The 25945-nt window shown below is 35.7% G+C and overlaps 1 protein-coding gene across 1 annotated transcript in view; it reads right to left on the reverse strand.

Moving 5' to 3' along the window:
* Positions 1 to 12056, reverse strand: part of LOC6033021 (open rectifier potassium channel protein 1) — a 31593-nt gene extending 19537 nt beyond the window's left edge. Inside the window, exon 1 of the mRNA XM_038263359.1 lies at positions 11085 to 12056. The gene's annotated coding sequence lies outside the window, so the exon portion shown is untranslated. The remainder of the gene's footprint in view (positions 1 to 11084) is intronic.
* Between the last annotated feature and the right edge of the window lie 13889 nt (positions 12057 to 25945).

A 25945-nucleotide genomic window follows, 5' to 3' on the forward strand; every position in this document is an offset into this window, starting at 1 on the left:
TATGTTTGTTTTTGGTAGTATTTGGCCTACTCTACCACCTCCTATCATTACATTTCGCCTATCTAATTTTTTCATGTTTTTAAAGTCACTTTTTCAATTTTTGCATGTTTTTCACATTCTCTGCTATAAAATGGAACCATTATCATTTAAATTGTAAATAAATGCGTATAGGCACAGTCTGGGGCACTAGAAAAATTACTGCATACTTCTTTTTACTTCAAATATAGGAAATGTTAGTAAAAAACACAGCCAAAGTTGACCCCTAAAAAAATTACATTTTTAAAAACACTTCAAACCCTAAAATTTTTCAAAATTTTAAAAGTTCTTCTCAAAGACTGAGACCTTAAAATTTAAAAGACTAAGAGCTTAAATTTGAAGTTTAATTTTCAACATTCAAGCTGCTGTATGGGCAATTGTCCATACAAAAAAGAATTTTTAAATTTCAGAAAAATAAACATTTTTCGAAGAGTATCACCTGCATAGATGCATTTATTTTGAAAACGGTGCATTTTATTAAAAAATGTGTACAGTCATTATCGATTGAAATTCTCATTTAACATCTCAAAATAATTTTAGAAATTTTGCTTGACAATATCTTACACAATTTTTCAAAAATCTTTTTTTTTTTCAATAAATAATACCTCGGCCATCAGGTTTTGCCAATTTTAGTTTTTTTTAACAAATACAAAAAATTCGAGAATTCGAAAGTCCGTTCTGATGTTGCAAATTGCTTTTTTTGTCATATGCAGGGTGGCCACTCAAGTCGGGAAATCGGGAATGTCGGGAAAAAGTCGGGAATTCGCCAAAATCCGCCAAAAATCGGGAAGTCGGGAATTTATGATTTTTTGTCAAAAAGTCGGGAATTCTGAGCATACTTGTTTGGAAATTAGTTCTAAACTCTTGAATAATTTTGTAATATTTTGTACAATTTTCAAATTGAATTCACTCATTTCTGCTCTAGTAACTTACTTTAAATTTAAGATTTTTTTCACTATTTCAATATATTTGAGTATGGAAAAGCTGTTTAAGACATTCAAAATCTTTATGAATATTGGAGTCTTTTTTATGAATCAAATGATCGCTATTAATTTTTGTTCATAAAACAAGAGGTAAAGAGAAGATAAAAACAGAAAATGAAAATGAAAATGGAATTTGAGTGGTCACCCTGCATATGGAATGCTTGGACAAAGATTTAAAACATTACACATTTTATCTTATGATTCTATAATAGATTTTATTTTTTCCTCAGAAATATATATTTAAAAAAAATTATAACATATTTTTTTGAAATACAATTTAATGTAGAATTTCATTTTTTTTTAATTATTTGAAAGCAATGTCATGTACCAAATTATTGTTTATCACAATTTGTTGAAACCTAATAGCTAATAATTCCATTTAAAAAAGTGACTACAAAAATATGAAAAACGTCAAAACAGTAGGGCTGCAAAAAATGAAATAACAAGCCATAGTCTCAACATTTGAATGCAAACAGTGTTTTAAAGTGAATTTAATTCCTTTGTGGACCATCATTCAGTGAGGTACTCCTGGATTTTAGCTCCTGAAATGTGCTTAAAAAGTGCAAAAATGCCTCACGGCAAGAAAAAGAGGCGGTCCTCACCAGCAGGATCGGCAGATTTGAAGAAGCTAAAGAATGCCGAAGCGCTACCTGCAAAGCCAGGCAGTTTCAGCAAGGACGCTCAAAAATTGTCTGGAAACCAGTTCGCTACCCTCCCTGTGGACGTGAGCGAGAAGGAAGAATTTGAACGACGGGATTAGTAGTTAAAGTGATTTTTTTCTTTTTTACCCAAATGTATTCAATTCAATGCAATAATGTAAAACAATTTGAAGCAAATAAATAAATGTGATCAGTTAATAATAAAACGAAAAATACAACAAAGATGAAGAGCATTAGGCCATACCACTTATCATGTAAAAGAAATGTAATTATTATAAGAATGTTCAATAAAGACATATTTAATTTCAAAAAAAAATTCAAGAAAAAGTGAATTTTACACTAGTTCAGTTGTTTTGCAATCATTAGTTTTCAAAAAAGTAAGATTTGACGAAAACAAAAAAATTGCGAAAAACAAACTTTTTGCTTTACTAAACATCGAAAATTTTCAAATAATCAAAAGATGTTGAAATCAACCCAAACATGGTAAAAATGATTTTAAACGCAGGGGAATGCATTTTAAATCAATTTCAGCTGATTGCACTTAAATTTCCACTGAAATTTTGAAGTTTTTTGAAAAAATATATTTTTTTTTTGCAATTCTGTTGTGAAACTAGTTACTTTACCTGTCACTGTTGAACGATGAAAAAGCCTACTTTTCTGTATCGAAAATAACAAAATCGAATAGTAACACTTTTCATAATAAAAAAATCTACTTTTCAGCACTGAAATAAATGCTGAAAAGTTAAACTTCGAGCACTTGTTTCGAAAAGTAATACTTTTCAACATTTTTTTTAGATTCATACGGTTAATTGTCAAAAAACATGACCTATGATTCCACTCAAAGGGTGTTTTTTCGAAATGGTAAAAAAATGTTGTATGGTTGCAAAACTTGATTTTTTCAACACTCGTCGTATTTATCCAAATCGGTGAACCTCGTTGGATAAATGTACGAATCGTGCTGAAAAAAAATAATTTTTACAACAACTACTATTTTGCCCCCCTGATTTTTCCGGTGACAAAAAATTTAAATAAAATTTGCACCAGCATTATCCGAAGTTTTCATTATTCGAAGTAATATTTTGTCAAGGCCTTCTGATAATCGAGCGGGACTGTACTTTGAAATAAATGAAAAACAATTTGCCGTGACTATCGGCCGTGACTATCGGAATGATCAAATTTCAGAAGCAATTTCAGTACAACGTATATTTGAAATGTGGAGCTAACACAACAGATTACAAGATCTTAAATTTAAAATTTGGAATGTAATATTTCAATTTTTTGATGCTAAATTAAACAACTCAAACCTTTTGCTGCAAATACAACAAGGGTACGGAAATAAATCTATTCCTTCCCCGAAAATTATTTTCTACCTCATTTAAGCTAACAATAACGACACGCAAATTATCCACTTTGTGTCGGCACTTATTTATTTTTTTGTGCTTTAAACCACAATTACACCTGCATCAAAACGAGCTAATTCAGCAAGGACATCCAACGACCAACAGCGCGCGCTGCTGCCGAGCTTCAAATAACGAGCACAAATGAAAAAGGTAACGCTTTGACAAGAGTATTTCGTTTCAAGTTGAGTTTAATTACTCTACCATGATAGTTTGAGAAGAACCAACTAGCTTAAAATTTCCTGGAAATAACGTTAAAAAATGGCGCATTTTCAGCGTTCCATTCTACTCGCGATTTAAAACCTCAGCAAGCCGTTGACGGTTGCCACGCGCGCGGAACGTCAAGCTCACTGGACCGTGCCAGTGCCTACTGGGGCGGCACACCAGTAACTTTGGCTGATGACCTTCAAAAAAATAGAAGACGAACCTGGCCTGCCGTTGGGAAACGAAGCGGTTAAATCGCGTGACCTGCCATAATGGCGATGTTTGACAGCCCGTCGTCGCCATTATGGCACGTGGCGCGCAACTTTGTGCACGACTTCACCGATTGACAATCGTTTGACGGCTCCTATCGCGATCCATGCAAATAAAGGGAATTCGCATAATTCTCTCGATAAAATAGAGAAATAATTGCGAATTTGATGATCGGTTGTCCCGGGGTGGACAAGCCCACCCTGAATGGATTTAATTAAGATTGGATCATGATTTTATGGCTGCAAATTTCCGTTAGGGGAGAGGGGAAGGGGATTGTGAAGCTGTCGAACAAAAACACTTTGGCCAATCTCTTCCCACACATGGGATTGGGCCTGCAGTCAATCTGCACGCTGAAAAATTGTTAGTCGAATTTGTTTTTTTTTAGTTAAAGGAAAAATTTTCATATAAATTTTCTAAAATTTCTAAAATTTCAAAATCTTTGATTAGAATTTTATGGAATTTTGGTTATGCGTGTAACCTAACTTGATGGCGCTCACAACGAGATAAAAAAAGAGCAGCAGCTAACGAGTTTAAATGGTTTATCTCGTTTGGAGGTTGGTTGGCTTGGTCAGCTGTCAAGTAGCCAATTTAAATGCAAATCTAATGTACGCGATTACACACAGAGAAAAATCAAATAAACGTCAGTTCCTCCTGCCAGCGGAATAGTGACACCTGGAAATTGGTTTTGGACCGTCAGTCAGTAGAACTACTTTTTTTTCAAGAAAAACGTAGTTTCTGGACGGCCCTAGTCAATTTTTGACGTTTGCTTCGTAAATGTTTATTTTGTCACCGCCTACCACGTTTGGGTGTACAAACCCAAATGACGTCACAACATTCTGAGCGGTCCAGAAACGCCCACTCATTCGCAAGTTCCACGTGGTGTCTATCCCTCTTCGGTTCCAAAACCGGACCAGATGTGACAATTTTAATCGCGTCGGCATTGTTTACGATACGAAACGTCTTGTTTGCGTCTAATTTGAATAAATGGAACGTTGTTTATGGCAACGATTCGCAACCGCAGCTTTCGCCGCTGTCAATTTGAGTCAATAAATAAGCTGAAAGCGTGGAATTTTTGACACGTAATCCCGCAAAAACAAAAGAAAAAAAAAACCTTTCCGACGATGATCCAATTTGGGTAAATATTGGATCGCTAAGAAAGGGAATATGAGGAAATTGCAAACGACTCAGATTCTCAAGTGCCATAATGGCGGCGGCGCCGGCAACTTATCGTGTGCCATAATGGCGGCCAAGGGAAACGGAGGTGGCGTCATTGGGGAATAATATTACACACATATTTGCACTGAAATTTGGCAAACAGCCGAAATGACCAAGGTGTGAGAGAGTGGTAAAGGTTGGCTTTTGTTAAGCAAATTATTTAAGTTGAGCATACGGAAATCGTTTGGGCGTTTCCAAGTGGACTCGTTGTCATGGACACAAAAAAACTTGCATTGCTAAACTTAACATTCCTTTGTGATAAATAGTTTTAACCAAAATTCCCCGAAAACTCTAGAACCCCTCGCAATCAAAGTCTAAAACTGGATCACGCTCACCGATCAACCGGCGGTCGAACGGCGTTCCGCTTCGCTCAACAAGGCAAAAGCGGAATTATGAAATTGAATTAAAACGATTGTGCGCGGTGACGGCAATCTGTCTGACAGCGCGCGGCCCAAGTGACTGTCATATGAGTAAACCGGTGCAACGCGTTCATTGATTGCACTCTGCCATCTTGACACAATCGCAGGAGGCTGCGGATGATCAGCGATGGATCTGGTGCGCGATCAATCAACAGGGGAAAACGATCTGTCACCTTCACCATGAAGATGCGCAGTAGCTGTCACCGAGGGGTCAGACAGTTGAGTCAGTCGGAACTAATCAAAATAAACATAAGTGACTCGCCCCTCGCCGGCTACTGTGTACTCCTCTATCGCAGGAAGGGTCAAACGGGCACCAGCCAACGACCTTCCGGAAGAGTGTCCGCGCGATAACGATGGTTCGCATGGCACAGTTCAAGAGCAGCCAGCACATCCAAGTAGGCACATTCGGAAAGGTTTATCAACACTGGTGCTATGTTTTGGTCCGTTGTTTCGTACGCAACAACGGACACAAAAAAAAACAACCAAAAATGTCGACACAGAATGACAGACAACAAGTGCAACGCACGCTAGGTCTTGCGTGTACCCATGGAAACCAAAACAACGCAGCTCTCAGTAAGCCATGGACTTGGCTAGTTGGCGAAGTTCAAGTTCAATGCAGAATCGTCTGTACACACAGACGGCCTGCTGGGATTTGTTGCACCAACACAGAGTCAAACTGACGCGTGGACGATTATGCATTTTTCTCAGCGCCGCCGTGTGGAACAATTTGGACCGAGAGGCGGAATATAAACATCATCAGTTGCGTATCAATCTTTCCTTGTTTTGACGGTGCTGTTTTGTTTGTTTGGGATGATTGATGCAGTTAATTTATTGCTTGTTTTTATTTAACTTTGAAGGAAACCTCAGAAGATGGCCTTGTCCCATTTTATAGCCAATTTAAATTATAACCAATTTTAAATATTTAAATAAGAAAAAAATCTTCAAATGTAAGTGTTTGCAGTTAGTAACACATAATAAACAATTGTATTAGGAGATATTAGAAAACTACACACCAAAAAAAAAGATGAATTTTGAAATGTTGAAAATTTGGTAGGTTGAATATTACCTCTTTTTTGAGTAATATTACCTAAAAAAAAGTGTAAAAATGTGAACCTGATGAATATTCACCAGGAAATGATAAAATTACACAATTTTCTGATGTTATACTACACTTTTTTCTTTGACACAAAATCTGTCACCATTTCCTGAAAAGTAGCATTTATAAAGAAAGTTTACTGGCATCACTGGCTCACTCTAACAGGCGCTGCTGATGGTGTTGGTGGCCACCCATTGTTCTTTATTTGTCTTTGCTTCTCGCTCGGTTTTCTTCAGCCTTCGATTGGAATGGGTCGTCAAAAGTCAAACGTCAAACGACTTGGCGCGTTTGTTTTTTGCGATGGCGCTTGCTAATTATTTACATGTTTCGAGATTATTTTTCATGTGAGTGACTAACTAATGTTCAAAAGAACATGTTGCCGGTAGTTTGTTAAACATAATGAAGTATTTCGTTTAGACCAACCTCGGTTTTCTCAATTCCACAAAATTCTTTTGTTGATTTGAAAAAGTCGCTTGGGCGTTTAGAGTGGATTCAACAAAAATCTTGATTTTAAAATCAAGATTGAAATATGCATTATTTTTCTGCGTAAATCAGACAGATCGAACCAATAGTTTCCAAAATATCTTACTTTCCTGTCAATTTATAGTCATTAATTGGCCTACTAATCAACACCAAAAATAGTAATGCTGAAAATCCATCTTTTCGGAACTTTTTTCGAAAACGTAATACTTTTTGACACTGTTTTTGGGGTTTGAGTTGACCTAACATCCGGACGGGCTAGAGGACATCTAACTTTATGTGCAATATTCGGTTTATTGGGCGATTTTACTCATGACCACCACCCACGGGTGCAAGTTTTTCATCAAGCGCCTTCTTCAAGGATATCTTTACAGCTCAGACGGTGACTTATTTCGTTCTCCTTCAACTTCCGCCGGGCCCGTGCACCTTGAAGTGCGCCAATCAACTCGGCAAATAAGCCCCCCTTCGTGATCAAGTCAACTGCCGTGTTTGCTACCGGCGTGTGAATTGATCCCAATAAAAGGATTTGGGGGTTTCTAGGCCGTTCCTGGTCGGTAAAATGTGATGAAACGCTCTATCCGCGATACGGTTCACCTCAAATCGTCTGCGGATAATCTAGCCTACTAAGAGAGCAAACATCGCGATACTTGCCCGCAGACCATTAAACCGCTAGTGTACACAGTAGGCTATGGACAGCTTTGAAGTGTCCAGCACAATCGGTCTTTGCCGGTCGCGGCTTGCTTTGATACATCTGTGTACCAATACCACTCGAGAGCTTACTATCAGTCTACACACAAATACAGTCACCCCCCCTAATCAAACTATCAAGTGGCAACTTTCTTTCTTTCCTCGTTATCAAAACCGTTTTGTTCGCAGGCCTACTACGGCTGCCTCGTAAACAGATCAGCTGTTGAACTACTACACAACTTGACCAAACGACGAAGCAAGTCACGATTAGAACTGGTGCTGCTGCAGGAAACCCACAAATTAAAAAAAACAATCTTGCAGAGCCCAAAACTGGTTCCGAGTGCAGAAAATCCCAACCATTCGCCAAAAAGCCCCCTGTTCGCGGTATTTACAGCTGTGTCCTTTTTGGGTCCATTGGCCTAAAGCAAGGTGGCGCTGTTTTGTAGTCATTCTTTGAGCCAGTTATTTTTCTTCTTATTTCGTTCATAATGTGGGACAAAATCTGGTTCCGCTCTGTTTCGCTGAACTGACCTTTAAGGGGTGGATGACCAATATTTGAAGTTCTATCCTAAACTTGCAAATATTTTTCAAAGTTTATGTCAACTTAAACAAATATTCGCAGCGGCATAACTAGATCACAGAAAAATTCTTTTTGAACTTCTTTCCTTTTTTTCCAATTTCATAAACATAAGATCAAATTCTAAAGTGCTCGCTCCAAAATTACTATGACTCATAGCGGAGAGTTAGTAGACTTGATCTCCCTGGCCTGTAATTGGTCAGTGTTTGGGTAAAAAATATGCATTGTTTAGTGTTTAAGAAAGTGGCATAAAAAGCAAAAAAATCCGTTTGAAATCGCATGTAAAAGCATGCACGTCACCTTTGTGAGCAAAAGCATGTAATATTGCATGAAAAAACGTGTGCACAAAAAGCATGTACGCAAGAAAAAAAAAGATTTCGAGATGGCCAAGATGGTTCGGGTGCGGACTTGGTAATCTGAAGATAACTCTCAACGAATTGATGTAATTTTTGGGGTGTGCGAAATCTTTTTGTTCTCTTGCGTACATGCACACGTTGTCTCATACAATATTACATGCTTTTTCTCAAAAAGGTGATAATGCATGCTTTTGCATGCGGATTTTTTTTAACTTGTGATTTGACAGAAATTACCCAATTATCTATCAACTCACACGAAATCGGGAAAAGTTGCCCCGACCCGATTTGCGTGAAACTTTGTCCTAAGCGGTAACTTTCGTCCCTGATCACGAATCCGAGGTCCGTTTTTTGATATCTCGTGACGGAGGGGCGGTACGACCCCTTCAATTTTATGAACATGCGAAAAAAAGGTGATGAGATGGCGCGCGATTTGATGGCATACTCAAAATAAAAAAAAAACCTATTTTCATCAAAAAAAAAAAACACTAAAAAACTTTTAAAAGCTCTGCCATTTTTTGTTACTTAACTGTAAATTTTGTTTGAGCTTGTCATTTTAAGGGAAATTAAATTTTCTTTTCGAATATTAACCCAGAAGGGTATTTTTTCATTAAGAACAAAATCTTTAATTTAAAAATTTAGTATTTTTTAGTAACATTGCTTATATTTTAGAGTGTAACAATGTTCTACAAAGTTAAATTTGGATATATGAAATAAGAGGGGAAGTTTTATATAAGGATTGTCTCATTTTTAAAAAGTTCAACTGATGAAAAATAATCAAAAACTTCCATTTCCTTTATGTAGATTCTAACTACAGTCCATACTCTATTATCCGAAGGCCTCAAAAAAAATCACATCGGATTATCAAAACTTCGGATAATCGAATCACGAAAAACATATTTTTTTCGTTGTCTAATTTTTGATTGTCGAGCTTAAGTTTGACCCCTAAGCCACGCTAAAGTGATTTCATATTTTTGAATCCAAGATGGTGGCGGTGTCGAAATATTGAAAAAATGCATTTTACTATTTAATAGGTAGTCAACTATTCATATTTGACTAAAATGGGGTCGCAGAACTCGAATTTGATGTTTAAAACAAGAAAAAGAAAAAAACGATTTTTGTTTTGTTAGTTATTCGATTATCCGAAGTCCCATAGAAACCTTCGGATGATCGAAACTTAGTTTAATCGAGACTTCGGATAATCGATTCTGGACTGTATATTTAAAAAGTTGTTTATATTTATTTTTAAAAGATGTTTAAAATGCCGTAAATATTTAAAAAATCCAACAGCTCAAAATTAAAAGTTCTGAATGTGATTTTTAATGAAATTCCGATAAAATTCATTTTATGAGACATTATACGCGTTAATACCAAAAAAAGATACATAAATACGATGACGTTTAATTTAAAAATGTATTTTTTTTTTCAATTTCCCCAATTCTCCTTTAATTTAATTCCAATCATAAGTCTGATCACACCTTTAGACTCACTATCATTTTTTGTTTCCTAGATATGGCAATTTAAAAACAGGTTTCTTGAAAAATTGTGAAAAATAACAAAACTTTGGGGCGGTGTTAAAACAGAAGTGGTGGTTCAAATTATCTGAAATTGGAAATAATAAAAAAGTAATATTTAAAAAAAAGTCTCAGATGAATATGATACTCTCCTTATTTGCTTAGTAAAGATAAAACTATTATTTGTTTATTCAACTATTCAAAAAAAAACTATTGAAAGTGAGTTGTGTCTTCTTCCAGTCTGTTTTTTATTTTATTTAAAAAATATATATATTTAAATATTTTTAAATAATAAAACACAGATTTTTTTAAAATACATCATTATTGAAAAAGGCAAAACAATATTTTTTATGATTTTTGGCTTATTTGAGATTACATTCAAATTTTCGTTTTTAATTTCATTCAAATAACATACTAAAAAATAGTTGAAAAGAGAAGCAAAAGAGAGTTCAATCCAAACATATTTGTAAAACTAAAAAAGTGGTTTCTAAATCTAATAGAATAAAAAGTATCAAGCTATGTAAATGTTTTTTTTTTTTGTGCGGTAAATTTTATTAGAAAGGAGTTGTGATGAAGAATGAATTTTTCAAATGTTTTATTGGATTTTGTATTTCGAACTTTGCGGCCCGCGATGCTTTGACAAATTTTTAAAATAGCCCGCGAGGTTCAGATAGCTGAAAACCACTGTTCTTAATCAAAAAATGACTCTTCCGGATTATTGCAGATTCGAAACGAAAATAAAATTTCCCTTGAAATGAAATGTTTTCATAGTGACGGAAAATGACAGAGTTTAAAAAAATGTTTTTTTTTATGGAAAAATACTTTTTTTTAATTTCGAGTACGCCATCAAATCGAGTGTCCAATTTTACATAAAAGTCCCTTTGACACCAAATTTCCACCTCATCACCGTTTCAGGCTGTAAATTTTTGAAAAACATGTCTTTTTTCGCATGTTCAGAAATGAAAGGGGTCGTACCGCCGCTCCGTCACGAGATATAGAAAAGCGGTCTTCGGATTCGTGATCAGATTCAAAAAATCGCTGTAAAAATTAATATCAGCAATATTAGCTTCATTTTAGGACCCACCCTATTTTAGGAGAAATGCATTTCAAATTGCTTTTAATTATTAAAAAATTATAAAATATGTGCAGTAGCTAAAAATATAAAATAAAAAAGTATGTTTACATGAGTATTACCTTCAAAAATCAGCACAAAGTAATGTTCTAAAGCACTATCTACATTGTCAACCAAATTTATTTCACAGTTTTAAGATTAACGAATCTTGAAACTTCTCCTCATTCAAATTGTTACATTCTGGATTTACTCAAACCAGGACGCTTTTTGCACACTGAATCTCACACACTCTTTCAATGCACTCGATTCATTAACGCTTTTGCTTCGTTCCCAGGACCGGCGTGGGCCGTTTCATTAAAACACTTGTCGAGCTACCGATGTGCACGCTCGTAATTCGTATCACACACTCACTCCCTCCTGGAAAACCATTCACAATTGTACGGAACGAAGCACGAAAACAAAACCACTTGTGTGTTATTCTGTGATAAGGAGAATTTTTTCCGTCCACATGTTGAGACACACAGCAGGCTGGTCAAAATTTTGTTGAGCTTCTTCGACCTGACTAGTGCGAATCCCAGCAATCCTTGCTTCAAATCAATCACCCACCCGACTTCACACGGGTCACTTGGATCATTTATCCTTGTCTTCCTTGATTAGCTGGTTACGCGCGGGGACCAACGAAGCTGACAGATGACGATGCGCTGGTGGCGCCTGCTTGGACCGGTGCGCTCGGCTGCTAGGAACTCTTCCTGTCTGTCGGGTCTTGAACAACCCCCTCCCGGCTGCAACGAGCAACAACTACGACGGCGCGCGGAACGTGTTTTCACCGCTGAAACTCGTCCGCAACTGATCGCCAATTTGCCAATCAGGCCTGCACAGAGGAGTGTGTTTTCAAGCCTGTCAGCGGCGAGGTTCCTGGCTCGTCGTCATACTCGGAGCAGTACACGAAGAGACGGCGACGACCAACACTTCAAGACTAACCACTAGCAAGAAGAGGTTACGAATCAACCCTACGGCACGGTACCGGAGCCGATTACCACCAGCTAGAAGTGTTGCATACGCGAGCAACGCGCGAGCGATTAAGTCCGACTGACGAACGATGCCGCAGCTCAGCTCTCAATGAGCGCCGCGGTTCAACGAAGAACGCGAATGTGGTGTGGTCAGTCGTACAGAGCAGGCCATGACGGGGAAGGACTCCAAGTCCGAAGTCGGTCGGACAAAGAATGGGTTCTGATCGACGGTGAGAAAAAAAAACGGAGAGAGATGACGAGAGAGCGCAGCGAAGCAGGCCGTGGAATGAAGATGGTCCGCACGGTGAGGTTCGCGAACCGCGCCGCGCGGACGTTCGTTAACAAAGTGCTCAACCAACAACTCTTTTGTTAATGTGACAGCGGCCAATTTAGTCTGATGTCCGCCTACTTCGTCCGAAGGGTGCGTTTACGAGGAGGGGTTCTTTAATCGAGTTCAGCTAAATTGACGTATCGAGATTATCTTTTTTTGTGAAAGAGTCATTTTTCATTTAAAAAAATACGTCAAAAACAGCAAGAATATTTTCATTTTTTTACGTTCATAACTTCACACATTTGCTTTGTCAATTTTTAATAACCTTAGCAGCGATGGAATAATCATCATCAAAAGAAAATCTTTGGATGTTCATCAAGAGAAAAAATCCGGAGGGAGCATGGCTCTCCTCTCTCGCGCACGAAAAATCGGTAAAAAGAATCTAAAAAAAATCATCATCTTGATTATTCGGCGGAACATCATCGAAAAATTACCTGTCACATTTTGTAGATGGGCAATGCGTGTAAACAAAGTGAAATAAATATTGTTTAGTGGTGTTGACAAGGAAATTCGCAAAAATCATCAACAGATTGATTTTCTTGGAGAATTTCGGGAGCTATTTTCTTTTGCGTGATTTGCCTCTTCTCTCTTTCGCGGGTGAAGAAAGTTCGCAAGCGAAATTGATTTTTCGCGATTATTCCATCCCTGGCCCTTAGTTTATTTTTATTATAACATATGATGAATTTGACATTGATATTGTTTTTTTATGTATTTTGTAGTAATTTGGAAGATATTTTATTGGAAGGTTGAATATTACCTCTTTTTTGATGCAAATTTACCTTGATTTAGACTAAAAAAGTGACAATATACCAGAAAAGAGGCAAAATTGCAATTTTTTCACAGATGTTAAATTACACATTTTATCTGACATACAAGATGTTCCCCGTCCCAGATTACAATTATTTTTTTTACTGTGCTCCCTAATTTTGTCAAAAAAACGAAAGACAAAACATACAGAAATTTTAGTTATTGAAATATTAAAAAATATTAGAATATTGAAAAACCCTTACTCGGGGTGACTTTGAAAGGCCCGACGGAAATGCTTAAGATTATTTTTAAGCAAAAAAAAAATAAAATTATGATTTAAATACAAAAATAATGGTATGTAATTTTTCTAAGCCTAATTAGAGAAGAGTTCAAAGTACCTCAAGAAGTAGCTTTCAACAAATTTTGAAAAGTTTCAAAATATCATTCTTAAAGTGTCACTTTCTGGGGAGATTCTTAAAATGTATGAATCATGCTTCAAAATTGTTTTTTTTTTGAAAAAAAAAAACAAAACAATAAAAAAATTAAACATTGGACTTTTCAATATTTAATATTCAATTATTTTAATTTTTAGATTGAATAATTGAAAGATTGAAAGATTGAAAGATTGAAAGATTGAAAGATTGAAAGATTGAAAGATTGAAAGATTGAAAGATTGAAAGATTGAAAGATTGAAAGATTGAAAGATTGAAAGATTGAAAGATTGAAAGATTGAAAGATTGAAAGATTGAAAGATTGAAAGATTGAAAGATTGAAAGATTGAAAGATTGAAAGATTGAAAGATTGAAAGATTGAAAGATTGAAAGATTGAAAGATTGAAAGATTGAAAGATTGAAAGATTGAAAGATTGAAAGATTGAAAGATTGAAAGATTGAAAGATTGAAAGATTGAAAGATTGAAAGATTGAAAGATTGAAAGATTGAAAGATTGAAAGATTGAAAGATTGAAAGATTGAAAGATTGAAAGATTGAAAGATTAAAAGATTAAAAGATTGAAAGATTGAAAGATTGAAAGATTGAAAGATTGAAAGATTGAAAGATTGAAAGATTGAAAGATTGAAAGATTGAAAGATTGAAAGATTGAATGATTGAAAGATTGAAAGATTGAAAGATTGAAAGATCGAAAGATTGAAAGATTGAAAGATTGAAAGATCGAAAGATTGAAAGATTAAAAGATTGTAGTTTTTAGTTTTTAGTTTTTAGTTTTTAGTTTTTAGTTTTTAGTTTTTAGTTTTTAGTTTTTAGTTTTTAGTTTTTAGTTTTTAGTTTTTAGTTTTTAGTTTTTAGTTTTTAGTTTTTAGTTTTTAGTTTTTAGTTTTTAGTTTTTAGTTTTTAGTTTTTAGTTTTTAGTTTTTAGTTTTTAGTTTTTAGTTTTTAGTTTTTAGTTTTTAGTTTTTAGAGTATATAATTGGCAAAGGGAGCGCGTGGTCGTAAAACATATTCGGAGTGAAAAGTGATTTTTTTTTTGTGTGTGCCTTTTGTTTCGCATTTTTGTCGTGAATTGTGCGCTGCGAGGAGAAGATTACCCTCCGAAAATGCAGCGTTATCAGTGCATAATTGGCAAAGGGAGCGCGTGGTCGTAAAAAAATATTCGGAGTGAAAAGTGATTTTTTTTTTGTGTGTGCCTTTTGTTTCGCATTTTTGTCGTGAATTGTGCGCTGCGAGAAAATTACCCTCCGAAAATGCAGCGTTATCAGTGCATAATTGGCAAAGGGAGCGCGTGGTCGTAAAAAAATATTCGGAGTGAAAAGTGATTTTTTTTGTGTGTGCCTTTTGTTTCGCATTTTTGTCATGAATTGTGCGCTGCGAGGAGAAGATTACCCTCCGAAAATGCAGCGTTATCAGTGCATAATTGGCAAAGGGAGCGCGTGGTCGTAAAAAAATATTCGGAGTGAAAAGTGATTTTTTTTTTGTGTGTGCCTTTTGTTTCGCATTTTTGTCGTGAATTGTGCGCTGCGAGAAAATTACCCTCCGAAAATGCAGCGTCATCAGAGCATAATTGGCAAAGGGAGCGCGTGGTCGTAATAAAAAAATATTCGGAGTGAAAAGTGATTTTTTTTGTGTGTGCCTTTTGTTTCGCATTTTTGTCGTGAATTGTGATATAGTTTTCGATAAAAACGATCTAAGTTCGTTAGGTTTATCGCGCAGCAAAATTATTTTGATTCATTAAGAACGTCGTGTGGTGCGCGAGTCTTTTGTGTTGAAAAGACCTTCCCATAGCTCCGTAGCTCGGAGGGCTCGACGTCGGTTGTTTGTGTGTTAAGCCCTCTCCATAGCATCGTAGCTCGAGAGGCAACGAAAATCAATACCTTATCTAGCTAACAGAAAGAAGATCGGAAGGCACTTGATGATTGAGTTCGTCGCGTCTATTCCGTTGCAAATTCATGAACTAAATGATTATATAATTAAAAATCAGGCTACGCTATCATTGCAGCATTGCGTTTAACACCTCATTTTATAAATAAATATTATTTGGTTTTATCTTTCCACAGCCGGCTGTCTAAGATTAAACCATTTCATTTAAAATTTAACAACAGTTAAACGGGAAATGTCTCATCCGCAGCAACCGATTGTTTGCCTTGAGAATAAAATATAATACCTTTCAACAAACACTATGATTTTGGGTCGCATCATCATCTTCTATGATGAATCCTGACCAAACACCCTATCCTACTAACCAATTTTCAGGTTCCTGGCGCTTGTGGGGTGTAAGCACAGAGTAAATCAGCTGCCCTAGTAGCAACCTGCGCTAACTAACATTCCCGTCCCTAAAAATCGAGATCTACAAACTGACATGGCGGGCGCCGTTGGTGGCCAATGACTGCTACCTATTCGCAACTGATCTTGTTTTGGCAATCATGGTGTTTTATCTTTTCAGCGCATTCATACATGCTGTTGATAAGGGAAACACCACTAGATCGTCGAAGCCTATAATCAGTAGTGCTGAAAGGATATTACGGTTCTGTTCAGCAACGGAGGGGCAACCATGGGTGATCTCTCATGCTCATGCTTTAGTTTTTAGTTTTTAGTTTTTAGTTTTTAGTTTTTAGTTTTTAGTTTTTAGTTTTTAGTTTTTAGGTTTTAGTTTTTAGTTTTTAGTTTTTAGTTTTTAGTTTTTAGTTTTTAGTTTTTAGTTTTTAGTTTTAGTTTTAGTTTTTAGTTTTTAGTTTTTAGTTTTTAGTTTTTAGTTTTTAGTTTTTAGTTTTTAGTTTTTAGTTTTTAGTTTTTAGTTTTTAGTTTTTAGTTTTTAGTTTTTAGTTTTTAGTTTTTAGTTTTTAGTTTTTAGTTTTTAGTTTTTAGTTTTTAGTTTTTAGTTTTTAGTTTTTAGTTTTTAGTTTTAGTTTTTAGTTTTTAGTTTTAGTTTTTAGTTTTTAGTTTTTAGTTTTTAGTTTTTAGTTTTTAGTTTTAGTTTTTAGTTTTTAGTTTTTAGTTTTTAGTTTTTAGTTTTAGTTTTTAGTTTTTAGTTTTTAGTTTTTAGTTTTTAGTTTTTAGTTTTTAGTTTTTAGTTTTTAGTTTTAGTTTTAGTTTTTAGTTTTAGTTTTTAGTTTTTAGTTTTTAGTTTTTAGTTTTTAGTTTTAGTTTTAGTTTTTAGTTTTTAGTTTTTAGTTTTTAGTTTTTAGTTTTAGTTTTTAGTTTTAGTTTTTAGTTTTTAGTTTTTAGTTTTTAGTTTTTAGTTTTTAGTTTTTAGTTTTTAGTTTTAGTTTTTAGTTTTTAGTTTTTAGTTTTAGTTTTTAGTTTTAGTTTTTAGTTTTTAGTTTTAGTTTTTAGTTTTTAGTTTTTAGTTTTTAGTTTTTAGTTTTTAGTTTTTAGTTTTTAGTTTTTAGTTTTTAGTTTTTAGTTTTTAGTTTTTAGTTTTTAGTTTTTAGTTTTTAGTTTTTAGTTTTTAGTTTTTAGTTTTTAGTTTTTAGTTTTTAGTTTTTAGTTTTTAGTTTTTAGTTTTTAGTTTTTAGTTTTTAGTTTTTAGTTTTTTTATTCAGGATCATAAACTTAATACAACGCATTTATAGTTGCATTTAAAAAGCACAAATCAAGCAAAGTAACTCAAAGAGCATGATCGATTCGAATGAACTTTCTTTCTCAAGTGGTTGTGTTTAGATTAAGCAAGTTCAATCTAGTTTGAGCATGTTTCAAATAAATTACGCCTGCCATGGCGGCTTAGGTCTCTCATTCATCGTACCCGGGGCTCTTTCTCCTTGTACATGGCCTGCTAATAGCCGCTCTGATTTGAAATTCAAATGCACCGGTGACTGCGATTGACGACGATCGCACTTCTTCTTTCATTTGGACGCGCGCTCTCGTTTTCCGATCTTATCAGCCGCTCCATCCAAAAGTGTCGCATTTCCATTTCCGACATGTTCACACGCTTATGGTCAGCAGGCAATCCATCTCCAGCAGAACTAGAACCACCTCTCCGTCGGGGCGGATGCTCCAAATGACTCATCGCAGTAGCCCGACGACCATCTTTGGGTCATAAAACTGTCCTACCTGCGGTTCGACCCCGTTCGGCGATGATAACTCGCGAGAAATGGCCTACCTTGACCGGGGGCTTTTGGTCATCAACGCGGACTCCAGCATTCACATAAATAAGCAGAGGCAGGCTGAAACAGTGTTCATTATCAAGATCAAGATCGGCACATCCCAGTCCAGTGCGCATCATAGTAGCCTTCGGAAACGAGCGAGCTAAGTTCGTTTTTTATTTGTTCACCCTAGTGACGCACGATCAGTTCGTTAGAGCAATTCTGTAGAGATCTTCGGAGATTCACCCTAACTAGTTCAGTACGCGTCGTAGAGATCTGTAACTCGCGGAAGAGGGTGCTTCCCTGGAAGCCGTATCGCCGGTGTTTTCCGCGAAGTTACGTGGCGTCTTTCCCCGGCAGGGCAATTCTTTGGAATGTTGGCAATTAAAGTTCCTTCAAGTAAATTATAATTATTTCAAAATAATCAAAAAATAAATTCAAAAATATAATTAAATTGATGTTCAGAAAACCACAATAAAACCAAAATTTGACCATCAAATTTTCACGGTGACATTTTTATGTTGAACATTTCCACGAGAACTGCTCATCTTTCACGGCCTGCTGTGACGTCGTCCCGTGTCGAGGAAACGATCCAGTTTTGACCGACGGCAACGGCTTCGCTGCACTTGGGAGCGCGAAGGTGGGAAAAAAGATGCGATAATTGCAGTTGATTTTAACTGCATCTCTGACGATACCGTGCGGTGAATATAGTAATTTATAGCGATGGCACGCAGCCACTGACATTTCACAGCAAAAAAAAAATTGTGATATTTCTTAACGTTGAAGATTTTGCTATAAAATTTTAAAATAGACGATGTCATTGAAAAAAACATTAAATTCACCACATTTTTTTGTTCAGTGCATTTTCCCTGATAGATGGGATGCACCGATGGAGAAAAAGGGTCGTTGCAAATTGAGCAGTCATTCCAGCGATGCGATGGTGGCGAATGAACGGACAAACGCCCCTAGGTTACGCCCCTGGACCTGACCGGGGTCAATCGAGAGCAACCAGCCAACAGGGCAGTTTGCGCTTCCTTTGAAGATTGTGTGCCGTCTTGCGGCGCAAATTAATCTGAAGATCTATCATGAGCCGTTACAGTTGATGGAGAACTTAATTTTCTAATTGAATTATGAAGGTAATCAATCAAAGAAAAAAGCGTAAATAATCTTATGCTAATACTCGAAGAAAAAAAGGTAAACACATAAATTATTGATGTGTTAACTTTTTATAAAATTATCTGATCTTAATTTTGAAATAACATGGTTTTATTTTTAATTGCGCGTATTGCCAAAAAAGACACGCGGCATACCAGCCTAGAAACGACGCGCCGCACTTTCGGCAAATGCGCGCTGTCAAATCCCATTCTGCGCGTTTTGTTTTTGTTGATCTTCTTCTTCGAATCGCTTGCTATTGTTACCAAGCATGTTTTTATTGCACTAAAAGTGCTGGCAACAAAGCCTACGGCACAATCTGAAATGCCGCGTGGCGTGTAACTTTGAAAGAAACTGACAATATACTACACTCATCCCTCATATTCGGAACAGTTTACAGTTCGGCCAATGTTCAATAAATCATATATAATCGATAATTGAACATAATGATTTGCTTTTACCTTCATGTGAAAGCTTTTCTTGCGATCTTTCGATTGATGTATAGACCGGCTGTACATTTTTACGATTTATGTCAAGTTTTCGAAGAAAAACATTGACCATTGAAATCCACAAATTCGGAACACTTTTTTCTTACGATGTAAACAAACTTTTTTTTCTCTCCAGGTGTACACATTTTTTGCAAAATAATGACTTTGCACTCTGAAACCAATAGAACTCATGGTTAGTGATGTTTTATGAATGGTCTGATAACTTTTTGTGAAAATATCAGTTAAATTCAGGTGTTCCACAATTGTGGAGACACAATAACATCCCACAATCATGGAACGGGCAATTTGGAGGCAGTTTTTGCTGCTCTGGATAAAATAGTCTTAAAATGCAGTTTTTGTTTGAAAAGTATTACTTTTACTGGTGAAATAGCAAGAGAATGTCCAAATAAAGGCCTTAAAAATAGCAGGGTCGGCAGAAAAGTTGCATTTTGCATTCTATTGACAAATTACCACAAAAGTGTTCCGAATTTGTGGGTGTTCCGAATATGTGGGATGACTGTAAAAAGCTTGAGATAATACCTAAAATTATTTAATCCTAAACTACTTTGCATCTTGATTTCCAACAAATTTACACCAAAACTATGCAATGAGCACACAGCTGCCAGATCTAATCCACCCTAAAGTGTTGTTTGAACCAGCAATAAACATTTTCTTCGGAACAAGCCGCTATCGACTTCCGTTGACAAGGGGGGCATCGACAAAAGTGTTTACAAACCATCGAAGCAGTCAAATAAACTTCTTTGAACCGTGCCAACGATTGCTTTGATATGGCTCCTGGAAAAGATAAAGACCTTTCACGTGTACCTGTCAGGTGTAAATTACTATCATAATCACATGCTGTCAATGAGGTCAACCGCCCGACGGATGACTACTGGTTGTTGTTGCGCTTGTTGTCAGATTAAATTAAATTGAGTTTAAAGTTGGTACATTAAGTCGGCCATTTACAAGCCATTAGCGATGATTTGTGATTGTAACCAAGGGGGGGGGGGGATGAGTAAGTGACGACAAAACACTTTGGACAACGCGCATCAGTATGCAAAACGAGACACTTAATTTGTTCCATTCAGCGCCTACTATGGCCGTGTGATGGTTATAGCACCTGTCATCGATAGGGGTAGAACAACATTTTTATTACAGAATGGCATGCACCCGTGCGCGCGGCTTGCTTCGTTTAGAGATGATTGACGGCTCGGACGAACGCGAACGTTCAACTTGACGTGTGGGGCGCCGGATGACAGCTACCGTTCGAGCATTGATCCGTGAGATGACATTTTTATCGGTTGATTTTATATAAATAGCGTAAAGGAAATATAAAAAATAAAAGAAAAGAAAATGACATTTGTATCATTCGATCATGTAATCACAGCATCCCACGTGACTTCCGTTAACTTCATGGCCTTCTGTGACTCTACGAGCCCGACAAATAAAGAGTACAAAAACCACAAATTTTCCGGATGGTCTAATGCAATCGGCAAATTTCGAGTCGTGATCTGACAAACCCGATCGAGGCCAGATTATTTCAATAGTAAGCACACACACACACACACACACACAATGGTATCAGCGTTCGAATTGTGTACATTTTCGATTAATATAAAGTATTGCGCTCTGCTACATTGTTACACGTGTGTACAGTACAAATTCGCTTTGTGACGGATTGACGGTTGTGCCGATGATCTGGGGGTTTTCGAATAATTGATGAAAAATAACATCACTGAACAACAATTACCAAATCACCCCAACGAATTCGCAATCCGTCAATTTCAACAATCGCAAAAATTCTGAGCACCTCCAACGTAACGATACAGCGGATTATACCCCGCTGAAATGAGACGAAACCCAATGTTAAGGTTGACACTTCCGGTCAATTTCGTGTGCTAAATTTAGTTCCGGAACAATGGCCCCATGTGAACACCTGCACCATTGAATCACTTATCACGAAATCTGTGGTTGTTAATTGAATTTTGGTTGAACTTGCAATTTGACAGAAAAATCCATGACGCAACTGTCAAACATTTATAGCGGTTGCCATAATGGAAGCTAACTGTACCGATGGCATGCAAATCACCCGAAATTTGCCTTTTGCAGGTTTCTTTCAGTTTATTGCGTTGAAACCTCCGCTCCGTATCTCGTTTTGGGGGTGAAACTCCTCCCACACTTTTATTTGCCATTTAATCAGCATCAAGCAGACGTCATCTCGGCGAGGGAACCATTTTTATCAGTATCACACCGGAGCGTCGCATGTGCCATAAAACACGTAATCTGCAAGATATCGCGCAAAAAAAAACGCGCTAAACCCTTTTTTTTTGTATCGAAAATCTGGTAGAAATTTACACATTCCATTAGGAAATCGACAAATTTCTCCCTGATAGCTTTCGCATTGAAATCGGGCGCGTGCGCCCGAGTACACGAGGTGCAAAAAAATGGCCAATCACGTGGCGTCCTATCCGTTCTGTTCAGTCATCGCGCGGTGAGGAATTCGCATCCGTCGTGCGCATGTCCCGGCGAAGAAATTACGCTTTTTTGCTCTTCAATTGTGGCCATTATTGCAAGGTGGTGCCATAATGTCGATGAAAATCTAGCATGCTTTGAGGTTTCCTTCTAAATTAAATATATACCTTAGAAAAAACTCGCTCAAAAAATTATTGGGAAAATAGGGGAAATATACCCATTTTAATCACACTAAGCCGTTCGACCAATTGTCATCACTTTTGCCGTTTTCCGCTATTAAATCAACATTTTCAGATTGCTCACTTTAATTTGAGCTATTTATTACTTTGGAACAGTCAAAACTACTTTATTTAAGCTGTAATTTATGATCAAAGTGCTGATAGGCCGATAATAGAAATAAGCTGAGAAAGGGTATAGTTCCCCTAACTACTGATCAATTCTTTACAAAATTAACAAATTTCAGGGGTTTTTTTTTTAATTTTTTTATTTGACTCAAACTTTTTTTTAGAGAAGCCTTCCCTGACGAAATACGCTACCTACTTTATATTGTTGGATCGTCCAAAGAAGTCTCCATACAATTTTAGCGGTATCTTGGGAACGACATTTCCCACTGAGAATTTTGGCTCGAAGCTCGAGCCAAAGTTCTCAGTGGGTTTTGATTAATTTAAGGTTTAAGGTAAAGTTTTAGTTATTGCCTAGAATTACCAAGAAAAAAAGCTACAATCTTTAAAAAAAATACTACACTCAACCCCCGGTGGTTGGTCACTTTTTCGTTTGACACTTTTTTAGTTTGTACCCCGTTGGTTGGTCAAAGTCAAACTAAAAAGTGACGAACTGTCAGTTTTTACACGACGCTCACGCACACTATTAAAACAAACGTTTGGTAGTGTGTGTGAACTCCGTGTAAAAGGGGTGTCAAACTAAAAAGTGACCCCGTTCGTTTGACAACAGTTGGTGTCAAACCATCGGGGTTTGAGTGTACGCTTTTTTGCTCTTCAATAGTGGCCATTATTGCGAGGTGGTGCCATAATGTCGATGAAAATCTAGCATGCTTTGAGGTTTCCTTCTAATTTAAATATATACTCGCTCAAAAAATTATTGGGAAAATAACTACTGATCAATTCTTTACAAAATTAACAAATTTCAGGGTTTTTTTTTTATTTTTTTTATTTGACTCAAACTTTTTTTTAGAGAAGCCTTCCCTGACAAAATACGCTACCTACTTTATATTGTTGGAACGTCCAAAGAAGTCTCCATACAATTTTAGTGGTATCTTGGGAACGGTCTAAGGTAAAGTGTTAAGTTATTGACTTTGATTACCTAGAAAAAAAGCTACAATCTTTAAAAAAAATACTACCCATCTTTTTGATTATGTTTTGCAGTCCAAAGATAAACAAATCTAGAATTGTATTAAAATCCAAAAAAACAGAAAAAGGAAAAAGCGGTATTTAAATAGTACGTACGGCTCATATCAGCCAAAATATGTAATTAATTTTGTCATCTATTTTAATGTTTTTCTTGATGTTTTTGATCTCTGATTGTCAATAAAACCCCCTTCCATTAAATCCCTCTAAAAAATAAAAGCTTCATTTATTTGATTAGACTGAAAAAGTGACATTACACCAGAAAAGTAGTAAAATTACACATTTCCAGTGGTAAAATTACACATTTTTTCTGACATAAAAGATGTACCCCTTCCCAGATGTTATATTACCATGTTTTTTTTGATTGTTAAAACGTTGTAGCATTTGCAAATAAATATTAAAAGTTCAAATTTTACTTAATATGGTTCAATGACACTGTGATCAGGAAAAACAGTTCATTAAAAATTACCCAATAAATATTCTTTAAACAAAAAATAGATTGTTCAAGGTATTGATTATCTCAAAATCGTGTAAAATTATAAAAATAATCCATCTTACAGAACACCAGGTAGTAATTATTGATCAGCACGACTGAGTGCTTCTAGCAGATGCGACGAGTGTAGCTAATTTAGGTAATCTCTAATACTCAAAACTTTAAAATTCGATATCTCTGGAACGAAACATATTCCTTTCTGTCGATAAGTGATTCTTATGTAAAATCGGACGGGGAATACGATGGTGAGGTCAAATTAAAAAAATAGGGCTGTTTTGAGATGCGGCCATTTAAAGTTTTCAATTGCGCAATACAGGTAGAAAACATATTTTAATCTAAATTTTGATCACGGAAATGGATTCTACGTCCAATTTCCTTCAAAATTGAGTCTAAGACCGACCTTCTAAGATTTGCGGTCCCTGAGTTATCGTCGTTTAAAGATAGGAGTTTCGCTCAAAAATCGCCAAAAAGTCGATTTTTTGGGAGGGTACAAAAATTGAGGGGGTGGTCCGATTTGGATGAAATTCGGTATTTTTGCATGTTTTGATAGTCTCAACAGCTCTGCCAAATTTTAGCAGAATCGGAGATGGTAATTTTCAAATGCTGTTCCGCTTCAGATGGAATGACCCGTATGCAAATTCAAAAATCTGTATCTTTTGAAGGAATTTTTTGAACGATTTGGTGTCTTCGGCAAAGTTGTAGGTATGAATATGGACTACACTGAAAAAAATGATACAAAGTAAAAATTTTTGGTGATTTTTTATTTTACTTTTTGTCACTTAAACTTGATTTGCAAAAACGCTATTTTTATTTTTTTTATTTTTTGATATGTTTTAGAGGACATCAAATGCCAACTTTTCAGAAATTTCCAGGTTGTGCAAAAAATCTTTGAACGAGTTATGAATTTTTGAATCAATACTGATTTTTTCAAAAAATCGAAAAATTTTCAACTTCATTTTTCGATGTAAAATCAAATTTGCAATCAAAAAGTACTTTAGTGAAATTTTGATAAAGTGCACCGTTTTCAAGTTAAATCCATGTTTAGGTGACATTTTTGAAAATAGTCGAAGTTTTTGGTTGGCAGTGACAAACTGTCACTTTTTACACAGCGCTCACGCACACTATCAAAACAAACGTTTGGTAGTGTGTGTGAACTCCGTGTAAAAGCGGTGTCAAACTAAAATGTGACCCCGTTCAATTGACAACAGTTGGTGTCAAACCATCGGGGTTTGAGTGTAGTCAAATTTCAGTTCTTGTAACTAAACAATCAATTTATTTGAACAAAATTCAAATAATGTGCAAAAACAAGGATCAATAACTCTCGACCTAAATAAATACATAGTTTAAATTAGTTGTTAGGCACACCCAGGGTTACCAGGTCTGAACAGAAAAAAATCTGGCAAAAAAACTGGAAAAAACCTGGCAAGCCACTTTTCTCAAAGTAGAGAGCAACATTGTGTTCAAAAATTGTGTATTTTCACTTTTTATACATTGTAGCATCACTAAATAAACATCATACATCAATTTAACAAAGTCAGGAAGAAATAAAAAATAAAATTTTACAAATTGTCACTCAAAAAAACTGGCAATGCCAGATTTATCTGACAACCTGGCATCCCTGGGCTGGGCACACCGATTATAAATCAAAGAAAATCCATAAAATCAATACAATTTCAGCACTTTAAAGAATATGCATTTCGAGATAAAGGTGTTTTTGGCTTCATATGACTGTCAAGTATCTCTGGGCCAAGTTTCAGAAAGTTTGCTGATGTAGTTCTCGAGATACAGCCATTTTAAAATGTTATTTCCGAATTTTCAAAAAGAAAATCCATGAAATCAATTTAATTTCAGCATTTTAAAGAATATGCATTTCGAGATAATGATGTTTTTTGCTTCATATGACTGTCAAATATCTCTGGGCCAAGTTTCAGAAGGTTTGCTGATGTAGTTCTCTAGATACAGCCATTTTAAAATGTTATTTCCGATTTTTTCAAAGAAAATCCATGAAATCAATTTAATTTCATAATTTTAAAGAATATGCATTTCGAGATAATGATGTTTTTTGCTTCATATGACTGTCAAGTATCTCTGGGCCAAGTTTCAGAAAGTTTGCTGATGTAGTTCTCGAGATACAGCCATTTTAAAATGTTATTTCCGAATTTTCAAAAAGAAAATCCATGAAATCAATTTAATTTCAGCATTTTAAAGAATATGCATTTCGAGATAATGATGTTTTTTGCTTCATATGACTGTCAAATATCTCTGGGCCAAGTTTCAGAAGGTTTGCTGATGTAGTTCTCTAGATACAGCCATTTTAAAATGTTATTTCCGATTTTTTCAAAGAAAATCCATGAAATCAATTTAATTTCAGAATTTTAAAGAATATGCATTT

The sequence above is a fragment of the Culex quinquefasciatus genome, chromosome 3 (assembly GCF_015732765.1).
Source record: "Culex quinquefasciatus strain JHB chromosome 3, VPISU_Cqui_1.0_pri_paternal, whole genome shotgun sequence".
Classification (NCBI taxonomy): Eukaryota; Metazoa; Arthropoda; class Insecta; order Diptera; family Culicidae; genus Culex; species Culex quinquefasciatus.